At 37.5% G+C, this 10,770-nt stretch overlaps 1 non-coding gene and 1 pseudogene across 1 annotated transcript; one reads left to right on the forward strand and one right to left on the reverse strand.

Annotated features, from left to right (window-relative positions):
* Positions 1–3,291: 3,291 nt before the first annotated feature.
* On the reverse strand, positions 3,292–6,285 carry LOC110325134 (annotated as a pseudogene).
* An 837-nt stretch (positions 6,286–7,122) lies between these two features.
* Positions 7,123–7,229, forward strand: LOC115064645. The gene has a single exon (XR_003844462.1). It is a non-coding gene; the product is annotated as a U6 spliceosomal RNA (small nuclear RNA).
* Positions 7,230–10,770: the final 3,541 nt, after the last annotated feature.

Raw genomic sequence — 10,770 nt, forward strand, 5'->3', positions numbered from 1 at the left:
TATTTAGTTTGCTACTCATTTCTTAGAAATTGTAAGTTAATAAACTAAAATTGTAAGAAATGTTGTAAAAATTGCTCTTATAGAAATGTCAAAATATGTGGTAAGGACTGTTACTTCTCCAAGAGTATGATAGGCCCAAACAATCACCAAGCCTCTTATGATTTTGATTTGTTCTCTCTGAGTTCATTGCTACTTGCCAACATACACACATATATCCTCACAAGTGCGCATGATACATGTTTACAATATCTACTCTGAGCCACAGAGGACTATCTATTCTACCTTATTTAAATCTGATGGTTGTTGAAGCTCAGTGGCATAAAGAAATGAAAGGGGGATAATCCCATCTGAACAAAGAAGAGAGATGTGTTATTAGGAATATAAGCCCTTTGTTGAAAATCTCACTTACTAATGGTCATGAATAGTTTCTATGATTCCTTAAGTAGAACATGGAAAATCCTGTTCCCTAGTCATCTTATTTCCGGGGTCACTTCATAAGTAAAGAATAACAAGCAATGGTACATTTCCATTGAAAGGTTTATTTTTTCTCACAGCAAATAAGATTGATCATCTAAATTTTTGGATAATAAGATGCTGTTTTAGATAATAATGATAACAGCTGAATAGTCATCAGAACCTTAATGACTTATAGCTTTAGGAAATTACAAATGTATTATAAAAACACAATATATGAGCAGGGTAACTGTATGCATTAAAGAATCCACATCATGATTTCAGATTAATCTAAGGATAGAATATGGATATGTATGCAGACAGTGTCTCTAGACATTTTTAAAATTAATATGCCTTTGGAAACTCATATTACAAAACTCAGTATATCAGCATTCTATCATAGATGAAGAAAGGATACCACATATGGGCTGATCCTAGAAGAGCTAGAAACAGTTAAATTTTGAATGTGTGGGAGAGTGATACACCATAGTGGTATAGCACTGCTACATTGCTCTTGCTTTTGCTCAAACAAATAGTCCCTTTCTTGTTTATGCAGGAAACCTTGATTAAATAAATTATGTTACACACACAAAACAAACCAAACAAAAAAAAAAAACCATGAAAGTTAGAAGGTATGTGGGAAGATGGGATTTGTTAGGAGGGAGAAGGAGAAAAAGAGATAGTGATGAGAGGATTTCAAGCAATTAACATTTTATATGCATATATGAAATTATAAAAGAAAAAAATCAAATTATTACAAATAGCAATTTTTAATGTAAGGATCTGAAACTTCATGTTTCTGATACTGAGATGACAAAGTTGTTTCCTGTCATCAATCTTCCCCTTGCTTCTGTACAGTTACATTACTAACATTTACTCACAAGTTTGAAACTCTTTTCCATCCTTTTATTCATGCACTCCATCCCATATCCATTAAAGATGCCTGCATGTATAGTCTTCTTTTCATGGTAGTATCCCCATTAGATCTCTAGGACCTCTTCCCATAGGCTGCACCCCATGATTTTTGTCTTTAATGTCTGTGGTTCAATAAATTCCTTGATTTCTTCTTAAGTGTAATTACCATGGAATGGGAATTTTATCTCAGTTTACAATTCAGCTGATGTGTGGCAGACTCAGATTTTAGGCTTTAAACTAGCTATCACACACACACACACACACACACACACACACACACACACACAAACTGAGGGGTGGGGTTTAAAAGCATTAACAGTACACACAGAGAAAAATCAAACAGAGAAACAATAGACAATTACAATGTACAATTTATACTATGAATTAAATAGCAAACCCAGTGAGAGCTGGATGTGAGGACATTTCACCTGTCTTCCCTTTTCCTGTAATGTATCTGAAGTCAGGAGAAGACAAGCTGCACCAGTACTTCCCTTGCATGGCTAACATTAACTTTTTCCTCTGAGGAAGCCCTTGGGTGTGTTTCTTTATCAAAGCCTTTTTGTCATTTCATATGCTCTCTGCCTTAACTACTGCTGGCTTTTGGGGTGTTTCTTTCACTGCTCTCATTTCCAACATGAAAACATAGTTGTAGTCAGGGAATACATCCTGCATTGATCACTAAAGCAGGCATCTCGACAGAATGAAGAGCATTGTGCAGGACTATCATAGGCAAGTGAATAAGCTGGGGAATTGCACTAACAGCAGTGAATGCTCTGAAGTAAGGACACTTAGTGAGAGGCAGTGGAAATGCTTGGTTTGGAAAGAAGTTGGCATACAAGGCTTCCTGAAATCTTTATGGAAATAAGCATAAAGTGAAACAGGCTATGTTTTGTGACCATAATCCAATGCAAGTTGGGATTAGTGAAAGTTAACTTAGAATTTCTTAAACCATAAACGTTTTGAAAATACATACTTACATGAAAGCTTGTGATTAGATATATAATAAACATTAAAATGAGAAGAAGCTTTCTTCAACTAAAACAGAGCTAAATGTAATCTTTTTAAGATTATAATGTAACTATAGTTATAAATGTAATATAGAAATGATAAATGTAAATGCAATCTTTTGTCTTAAAGGATTATAATTTGATAACAGCATTTCTCCCTTTCCTTTTCTCCCCCTAAGCCCTCCCATATTCCATTCTCTGCAATACTAATCCATGACCTCTTTTTAAAACTGTTATTGCATGTATATATATATATGTGTGTATATTCATTAACATTCCTAAATATAACTTGTTCAGTCCAGACGATCCTTTAAAGGCTGAGATTTTGATGCTGGACAGCCAGTTGATGGGTCTACTGTTTTGTGGGGAAGGCCATCTCTCTTATTCTCAGATTTTCTTGATTGCCTTGAGTTCTTTGTGTAAGATTGAGACCTTGTGGGCTTTTGGTCCTCCAGCTTGGAATATTCACATCATTCATACCACCAATTTAGAATGTTCTAAATTAAATTCACCAACCCCAACTTGAGTTGGATTATGGTCATAAAAACATGGCCGATTTCACTTCTATTTCTTATTTCCATAAAGAGTCCAGGAACTGTTGTAGGCCAATTCTTTTGCAGACCTAAATCGAGCACTTCCACTGCATCTTTCTAGGTGTCTTTACTTCAGAATATTCACTGCTGTTAACTCTGTTTCGTAGCTTGTTCTGTTTCCTATGACGTTCCTGTAAAATGGTCATGCATTTGTTTTTTAACAAGGAAAATAAAAATCTCTTATTTTTCTTAAAAGTTACTTTAGGACATCATGGGAAAATCTTATAGCCACACAAGGAAAAGATAAAAATTTTGCAGAATGAAAATAACATAAAAGATATTGATGCCTGTCAGATAGTGTTGCAGCTGATATTCTGGGATTTTTATTTGTTACAAGAGCTGAAAGGAACAGAGTAATATTTCTTTCCTTTATTGTCTTCTTCAACAGATTCCACATCAACCTCCCCATAATTCCTCTCTAGGGCAGCCATGCCCTCATGGATTGTAGAGAACTCCATGTTGTCACCCATATACCAGTGCACAGATGAGTACATTGGGCCAATCTTATAGTCTAGGTAACCATAATGGTTCAGCAATGGCTGTGGTCTCCACCAGGTACCACAACTGGAGGTTAATAACTCTTGTCAATCTTGAAGCCAGTGGAGCATCAGTCCACAAACTTAATGCTGTGTTTGGTCTTGACGGTGGCAATGACAGCATTGGTATCTTTGGGAAGCCCATCACCACAGTATAATAGGCAGCAAGCCATGTGTTTACCATTATGAGATTCACATTTCACCATGTGGTTAGCTGGCTCAAAACAGACTTGGGTAGTGTCTCCTACAGAAAGCTGCTTCTGCTGGGCTTTCTCAGCAGAGATGGTAAGGACATGTGTAGCCAGAGGGAAGTGGATGTAAGGGTGCAGAACCAGGTTGGTCAGGAATTATGTCAAATCCACATTCAGGGTCTCATCAAATCTGAGAGAAGCAATGATGAGAGACACAATGTGGCTAACAAGTAAGATGGGTGTTTAATATTAAGGTTTCTATGATGGATGTCATAATGGCCTCATTGACTACCATGAAGGTACAATCAGAGTGCTCCAGGGTGGTGTGGGTGCTAAGGATGGAATGGTAGGGCTCAACAATAACAGTGGGAACCTAGGAGCAGAGATCTGGGGAATTCAAAAGCTCCAGCTTGGACTTCTTCCCGTAATTAACAGAAAGCTATTGCATCAGCTTGGAAGTTGAGCCCAGAGGCAATTCTCCTGCAAAATCTCTGGAAAACTAAGAGGTCATGAAGATCTGTTTGCTAGCTTATGCGTATATTCCAAGACAAGGTCAATGATCTCCTTGCCAGTGGTGTATTGGCCATAGGCATAGTTATGGGCAGCAGATAAGCTACTCAGGTAAAAGAGCTGGCAGTAGGTACCTGTGTAAATTTTGTCCATAACTATAGATTACAGATATAACAACATTGCCCTGGGGCCATGTTTGCCAACTCCTATCTTACCAAAGAAGGTGTTGAAAGAATTATCATCTCTCTGGAAGATCTTTTCTTTTTACTTAGCATCCAACCTGAAGGCAGCCTAGCATGCATCACTTGATCTGGATACCAGCCTTGTCAACATGGATGGGGATGCAGTCACATATGCTATCTACAGATTCATGGGTAAGTTTGACAGAAGCAGACACTGGGTCCCAGTTACCATCCCTGATAAGCTAAGAATCAAGGTAAGTAAAGTTTCTTGAACTTTTATTATTTTGTTGTTTATTGTTTTTGCTTACTTCCCCAAGCTGCAACTCCTAATTCTCTGTTCTCTTCCTCTCTATGGCGAGATTACAGGCATATATTATGGCAATTGGCTCAGGAAACATCTTAATGCAACTTATATTGCATTATACTATCCACTGCAGTTTTATTTATACCAAATAAAGTTATGAACTGAGTCCTTAAAAGTAATGAAAATCTAAGTAAAACAGGATATAGCTGCAGAAAAAATAGTGTGGTAGATAGATAATGAACTCAGTTAAGATCATGCCTTGTTCAGAGGGCTCACAGTTGTCTAGAATTCCATTTCCAGGGCATCTGATAACTTCTCTGTGCTCCACACCAGCACACCTGTGGCACATATTCAAACACACACACACACACACACACACACACACACACACACACACACACACACACAATTTAAAGAGAAAAATATACAGAGTGAATACATTAAAACTATACATATAGGTAATTTAACAATCCAAAAGACATTTGTACATAAAATACAGAAAATTAAAGTATAATTCAAGCATGAATTTTAGTCTTAAAGCATGTGGAAAATCTGAGTTTTTCAATTACCAATATTAATTTCAAAATTTCCAGCATTATATATTTTTAATTGAAACTGAGTATTTTGTTATGGGAAATTACTAATCAACTGAGAGAGCTGGAAATGTAGTTCAGTTAATAGAATGTTTGCTTAGTATATATGTAGGAAAGTATGGTTTTGAAACACTACATGAACTTGGCACTTTGGTGTAAACATGTAAACTTATATGTTTGGTTGTGAGCCTAGCCTTTAATGGCTGAGCCATCTCTCCAGCTCTAAACTTGTAATCTTAACACTGGGAAGTTAGAGGAAAGAGAATCACAAGTTTATGGTCATCTTTGGCTACACAGTGAGTTCAAGGCTTTCATGAGACACAAGAAACTCAGTCTGAGACAATAAAACTTCAATGAACCTGTAACTTTTCAAATTTGCCTATAATCCAGCAATTATTTAATTTTACTGAATGAAGACCTAGAGTTACCATTTAGAGTAGATCCTAGCTGTGATCCTGTGACAATGAATTTAGAAGCTGCTCTCAGCCCATGCTTAAATAGCTACCAGACCAGGGTTTATGTCAAATGGTTTTGTGTCTGGAGAGTTAACCTGGATCACCAGGAATCCATTTGCTACCTGGTACCTTTGTAGATGTCAAAAAGTTTTAAAACTCTATGGAGGGGTTGCAGAGATTGCTCAGGGGTTAAGAGCACTTACTGTATTTGCAAAGGTCTGGGGTGTGGTTGCTAGCACTCACATGTCTGCTTACCACAACCTATAATGCTATTTTTTTAAACACATGGAACGGAATATTTCTGGCTAAAATATAGACGTTCTACTGAATTAGGTAATTTGGGTTAATAAGAAGAATGCTATTACTAAATTGAAAAAAAAGATTTTGTTTGCATACAGATCTCCATGGAACTAAAAGAATAAATCACCAGAAATATAGAATATAGTAGCAACAGCAGCCATTAGCTAGGAAGAGGGTGTGCCAGTTACTCATATCATTACTGTAACAAAATATTGGACAACACACCCTTACCAAGGAAAGATTCATTTTGACGCATATTTTCTGAAGCATCAGCCCACCATGGTGGAGAGTAGTGTGAAATATTATAGTTTCTATGTAGCTAGAAAATAGACATAGGAAAGCCAGTCCCACACACCCAGAGGAAGATCCACTCCCAGGCACTCTAATACTCCCAGGATCATTGGATTAGAGGTAAGGAGGATACAACTTGTGCCTGAACTCTGGAAGTAACTGGGACTAGCGGGGACTCAGGCACCCAGGAAATTGCCCAAGCAGTGACACAGGTTCCCAGGATCCCAGGATCTTGGGCACACCAGGATATCAGGGTCCCAGAGGTAGGTTGACTCTCAGGAGCTCTGACACACCCAGGATCTCAGGATCACAGGATCACAGAATCACAGAATCACAGGATCACAAAGACAGCTGAACTCTGAGGAGTTTTGACACAACCAGGATCACAGGAAGGACAGGCTCCAGTCAGATATAGCGAGGGCAGGTAGCACTAGATATAACCAGATGGCAGGAGGCAAGCATAAGAACATAAGCAATAGAAAGCAAGGTTACTTGGCATCATCAGAACCCAATTCTCCCACCATAGCATGTCCTGGATACACCATCACACTGGAAAAGCAAGATCTGGATATAAAATCACTTCTCATGATGGTGATAGAGGACATTAAGAAGGACATAAATAACTCCCTTAAAGAAATACAGGAGAACACAGGTAAACAGCTAGAAGCCCTTAAAGAGGAAACACAAAAATTCACTAAAGAATTACAGGAAAACACAATCAAACAGGAGAAGGAAATGAACAAAACAATCCAAGATCTAAAATTGGAAATAGAAACAAAGAAATCACATAGGGTGCTCGCTTCGGCAGCACATATACTAAAATTGGAATGATACAGAGAAGATTAGCATGGCCCCTGCGCAAGGATGACACGCAAATTCGTGAAGCGTTCCATATTTAAAAAAAAAAAAAAGAAAAAGAAAAATAAATCACATAGGGAGACAACCCTGGAGTTAGAAAACCTAGGAAAGAGATCAGGAGTCATAGATGCAAGCATCACTAACATAATAGGAAAGATAGAAGAAAGAATCTCAGGTGCAAAAGACATGTTGCAATACATTGACACAACATTAAAAGAAAATGCAAAAAGCAAAAAAGCTCCTAACCCAAAACATCCAGGAAATCCAGGACACAATGAGAAGATGCAATCTTAGGATAGTAGGTATAGAATAGAGTGAAGATTCCCTACTTAAAGGGCCAGTAAATATCTTCGAACTAGAGGAAAACTTCCCTTACCTAAAGAAAGATGCCCATGAACATACAAGAAGCCTACAGAACTCCAAATAGATTTGACCAGAAAAGAAATTCCACCTGTCACATAATAAACAAAATACCAAATGTACTAAACAAAGAAAGAACATTAAAAGCAGTAAGGGGAAAAGATCAAGTAACATATAAAGGCAGACCTATCAGAATTACACCAGACTTCTCCCCAGAGACTATCAAAGCTAGAAGATCCAGGCAGATGTCATACAGACCCTAAGAGAAAATAAATGCCAGGCTACTACATCCAGCAAAATTCTCAGTTAGCATAGATGGAGAAAAAAAGATATTCCATGTCAAAAACAAATTTACACATGGAATATTCCCATAAATCCAGCCCTACAAAGGATAATAGAAGGAGAACACCAACACAAGGAGGGAAACTACACCCTAGAAAGTAATCTTTCAACAAACCCCAAAGAAGATAGGCATACAAACAGAATTCCACCTATAACAACAAAAATAACAAAGCAACGTTCACTTTTTCTTAATATCTCTTAACATCAATTGTCTTAGTCAGGGTTTATATTCTTGGACAAAACATCAGGACCAACAAGCAAGTTGGGGAGGAAAGGATTTATTCAGCTTACATTTCCACATTGCTGTTCATCACTGAAAGAAGTCAGGACTGGAACTCAAGCAGGTCAGGGAGCAGGAGCTGATGCAGAGGTCATGGAGGGATGTTCTTTACTGGCTTGCTTCCCCTGGCTTGCTCAGCCTGCTCTCTAATAGAACCAAAACTACCAGCCCAGAGATGGCATCACCCACAAGGGGCCCTCCCCACTTGATCACTAATTGAGAAAATGCCTTACAGCTGGATCTCATGGAGCATTTCCCCAACTGAAGCTCCTTTCTCTGTGATAACCCCAGCCTGTGTCAAGTTGACACAAAACTAGCCAGTATAATCAATGGACTCAATTCTCCCCAAAATACATAGACTAACAGACTGGATATGTAAACAGGTCCCAGCATTTTGCTGCATACAGGAAATGTACCTCAGTGACAAAGACAGATACTACCTCAGAGTAAAAGGCTGGAAAACAATTTCCCAGGCAAATGGTTCCAAGAAAGAAGCTGAAGTAGCCATTCTAATATTGAATAAAACTGACTTTCAACCAAAAGTTATCAAAAAAAAATTAAGGAAGGACACTTCATAGTGGTCAAAGGTAAAAATCTACCAAGATGAACTCTCAATTCTGAACATCTATGCTCCAAATGCAAGGGCATCCTTGTTCATAAAAGAAACTTTACTAAAGTTCAAAGTTCACATCCACATTGCACCCCACACAATAAAAGTGGGAGATTTCAATACCCTACTCTCATCAATGGACAGATCATGGAAACAGAAACTAAACAGAGAGACAGTGAAACTAAGAGAAGGTATGAACCAAACGGAACTAACAGATATTTATAGAACATTTCATCCTAAAGCAAAAGAATATAACTTCTTCTCAGAACCTCATTGTATCTTCTCCAAAACTGACCTTTTAATTGGACACAAAACAGCCCTCAACACACAGAAGAAGACTGAAATAATCCCGTGTACCATATCAAATCACTACAGACTAAGCATAGTCTTAAATACCAACAAAAACAACAGAAAGCCCACATACATATGGAAGCTGAACAATGCTCTACTCAGTGATAACTTGGTCAAGGAAAGAAATTAATGGCTTTTAGAATTTAATGAAAATGAAGACACTATTGGAAAATGAAGACACTAAAAGGAAAATAGACATAGGAAATACAGGTAGAACTAAGGCCATTCCCCCAGTGGCCTACCTCCAACTTCCAACTAACTTCAATTTTTTTCTAGCTGACAACAAAGCCCCCATATTATGAGACTTATCTACTAACTTTGGCAGACAACTTATTATCTAATTATGTCTGGACAACTAGAATTTCCTAACCCAATCAGGTACATTGTTTCATTTCTGTCAGTTTTCTTAACTGCTCAGCCACACTTCCCACAGTAATGTTTTTACTTTATGCTAGAATTTTTAAAAATGTAATTGCTCCTTATAAGATATATACACTTGAGATAGAAAAAGATAACATTCTAATGTGGTTTGCATATTTATACTAATATAAAAGGGGTATTGATAGGATCAGTAGTGTCTAAACATTCTATAAACTTTGATTTATGTTGACTTCTTGTTATTTATTTACCTAGCATGTAAAACTATTGCTATTGCTGAGATGTGATGTTTATATCCCTTTTCTTGTTCCTTTTCCTGTTTTCCTTTCTTTTATGAACTTTATTCTCATACAATGTAATCTGATCACACGATCCTCTCCCTCTATTCCTCCAAGATCCTTTCTACTTCCTCTCTCTTTTGGTTCCACTTCTCTCGGTTTCTCATTAGAGAAAATATAGTTTATAAGATATGACAACAAAATATAACAAAATAAAATTTAATAAAATAAAACTACCATATCAAAAGTCAGACAAGAGAAAAAAAATCCACAAAAGAAGGCACAAGAATCAGAGACACACTTGTTTACACATTCAGTAGTCCCATAATAGTACTAACTGAAAGCTATTGTATATATGCATATATCCATGCCCCTGCTGGCCCTGTGATTGGTGGCTTCAGAGTGAGAAATTCGTGAACTTTGCTTAATTGTTTCTGAGGGCCTTCTTCTCCATGTGTCCTTCATCCCCTTTGGCTCTTAATCTTTTTCTGCCCCCTCCCCAGAATTTATGTTCCAAAATATCTTCTGTCCCTCTCCCTCCCTCTCTCCCCACTCTGTCGTTGTCTCTGTCTTTGTAATGTCTGTTCTGTGTGACTCTGTTCTCATATGCTTTGGGAAGAAGTTTCTCTGCTAATGGCTGAAAAAGGTGCCAATCTATGAGAATAGCAGAATATAATCGAAGTCATTTTATGTTACTTTTTAGATTTATTTTGACTAGTAACATTGTTTTACACTAGGTCTCTTGTTCATGTTTACCCAAGCAGCATCAGGCATAAGTTCCTTTTCATGGAGTGCCTTAACTCAAATAAGTCATTGGATGGTTACTACAAGATTTGTGCCACCACTGCCCTAGCATATTCTGCAGGCCGGTTAGAAAGTAGATCGTAGCTATTAAAAACAATGAATTTATGAAATTCTTGGGCAAATGGATGTATCTGGAGGATATCATCCTTAGTGAGGTAACCCAATCACAAAAGAAGTCA

This window comes from Mus pahari, chromosome 8 (genome assembly GCF_900095145.1).
Source record: "Mus pahari chromosome 8, PAHARI_EIJ_v1.1, whole genome shotgun sequence".
NCBI classification, from domain to species: Eukaryota; Metazoa; Chordata; class Mammalia; order Rodentia; family Muridae; genus Mus; species Mus pahari.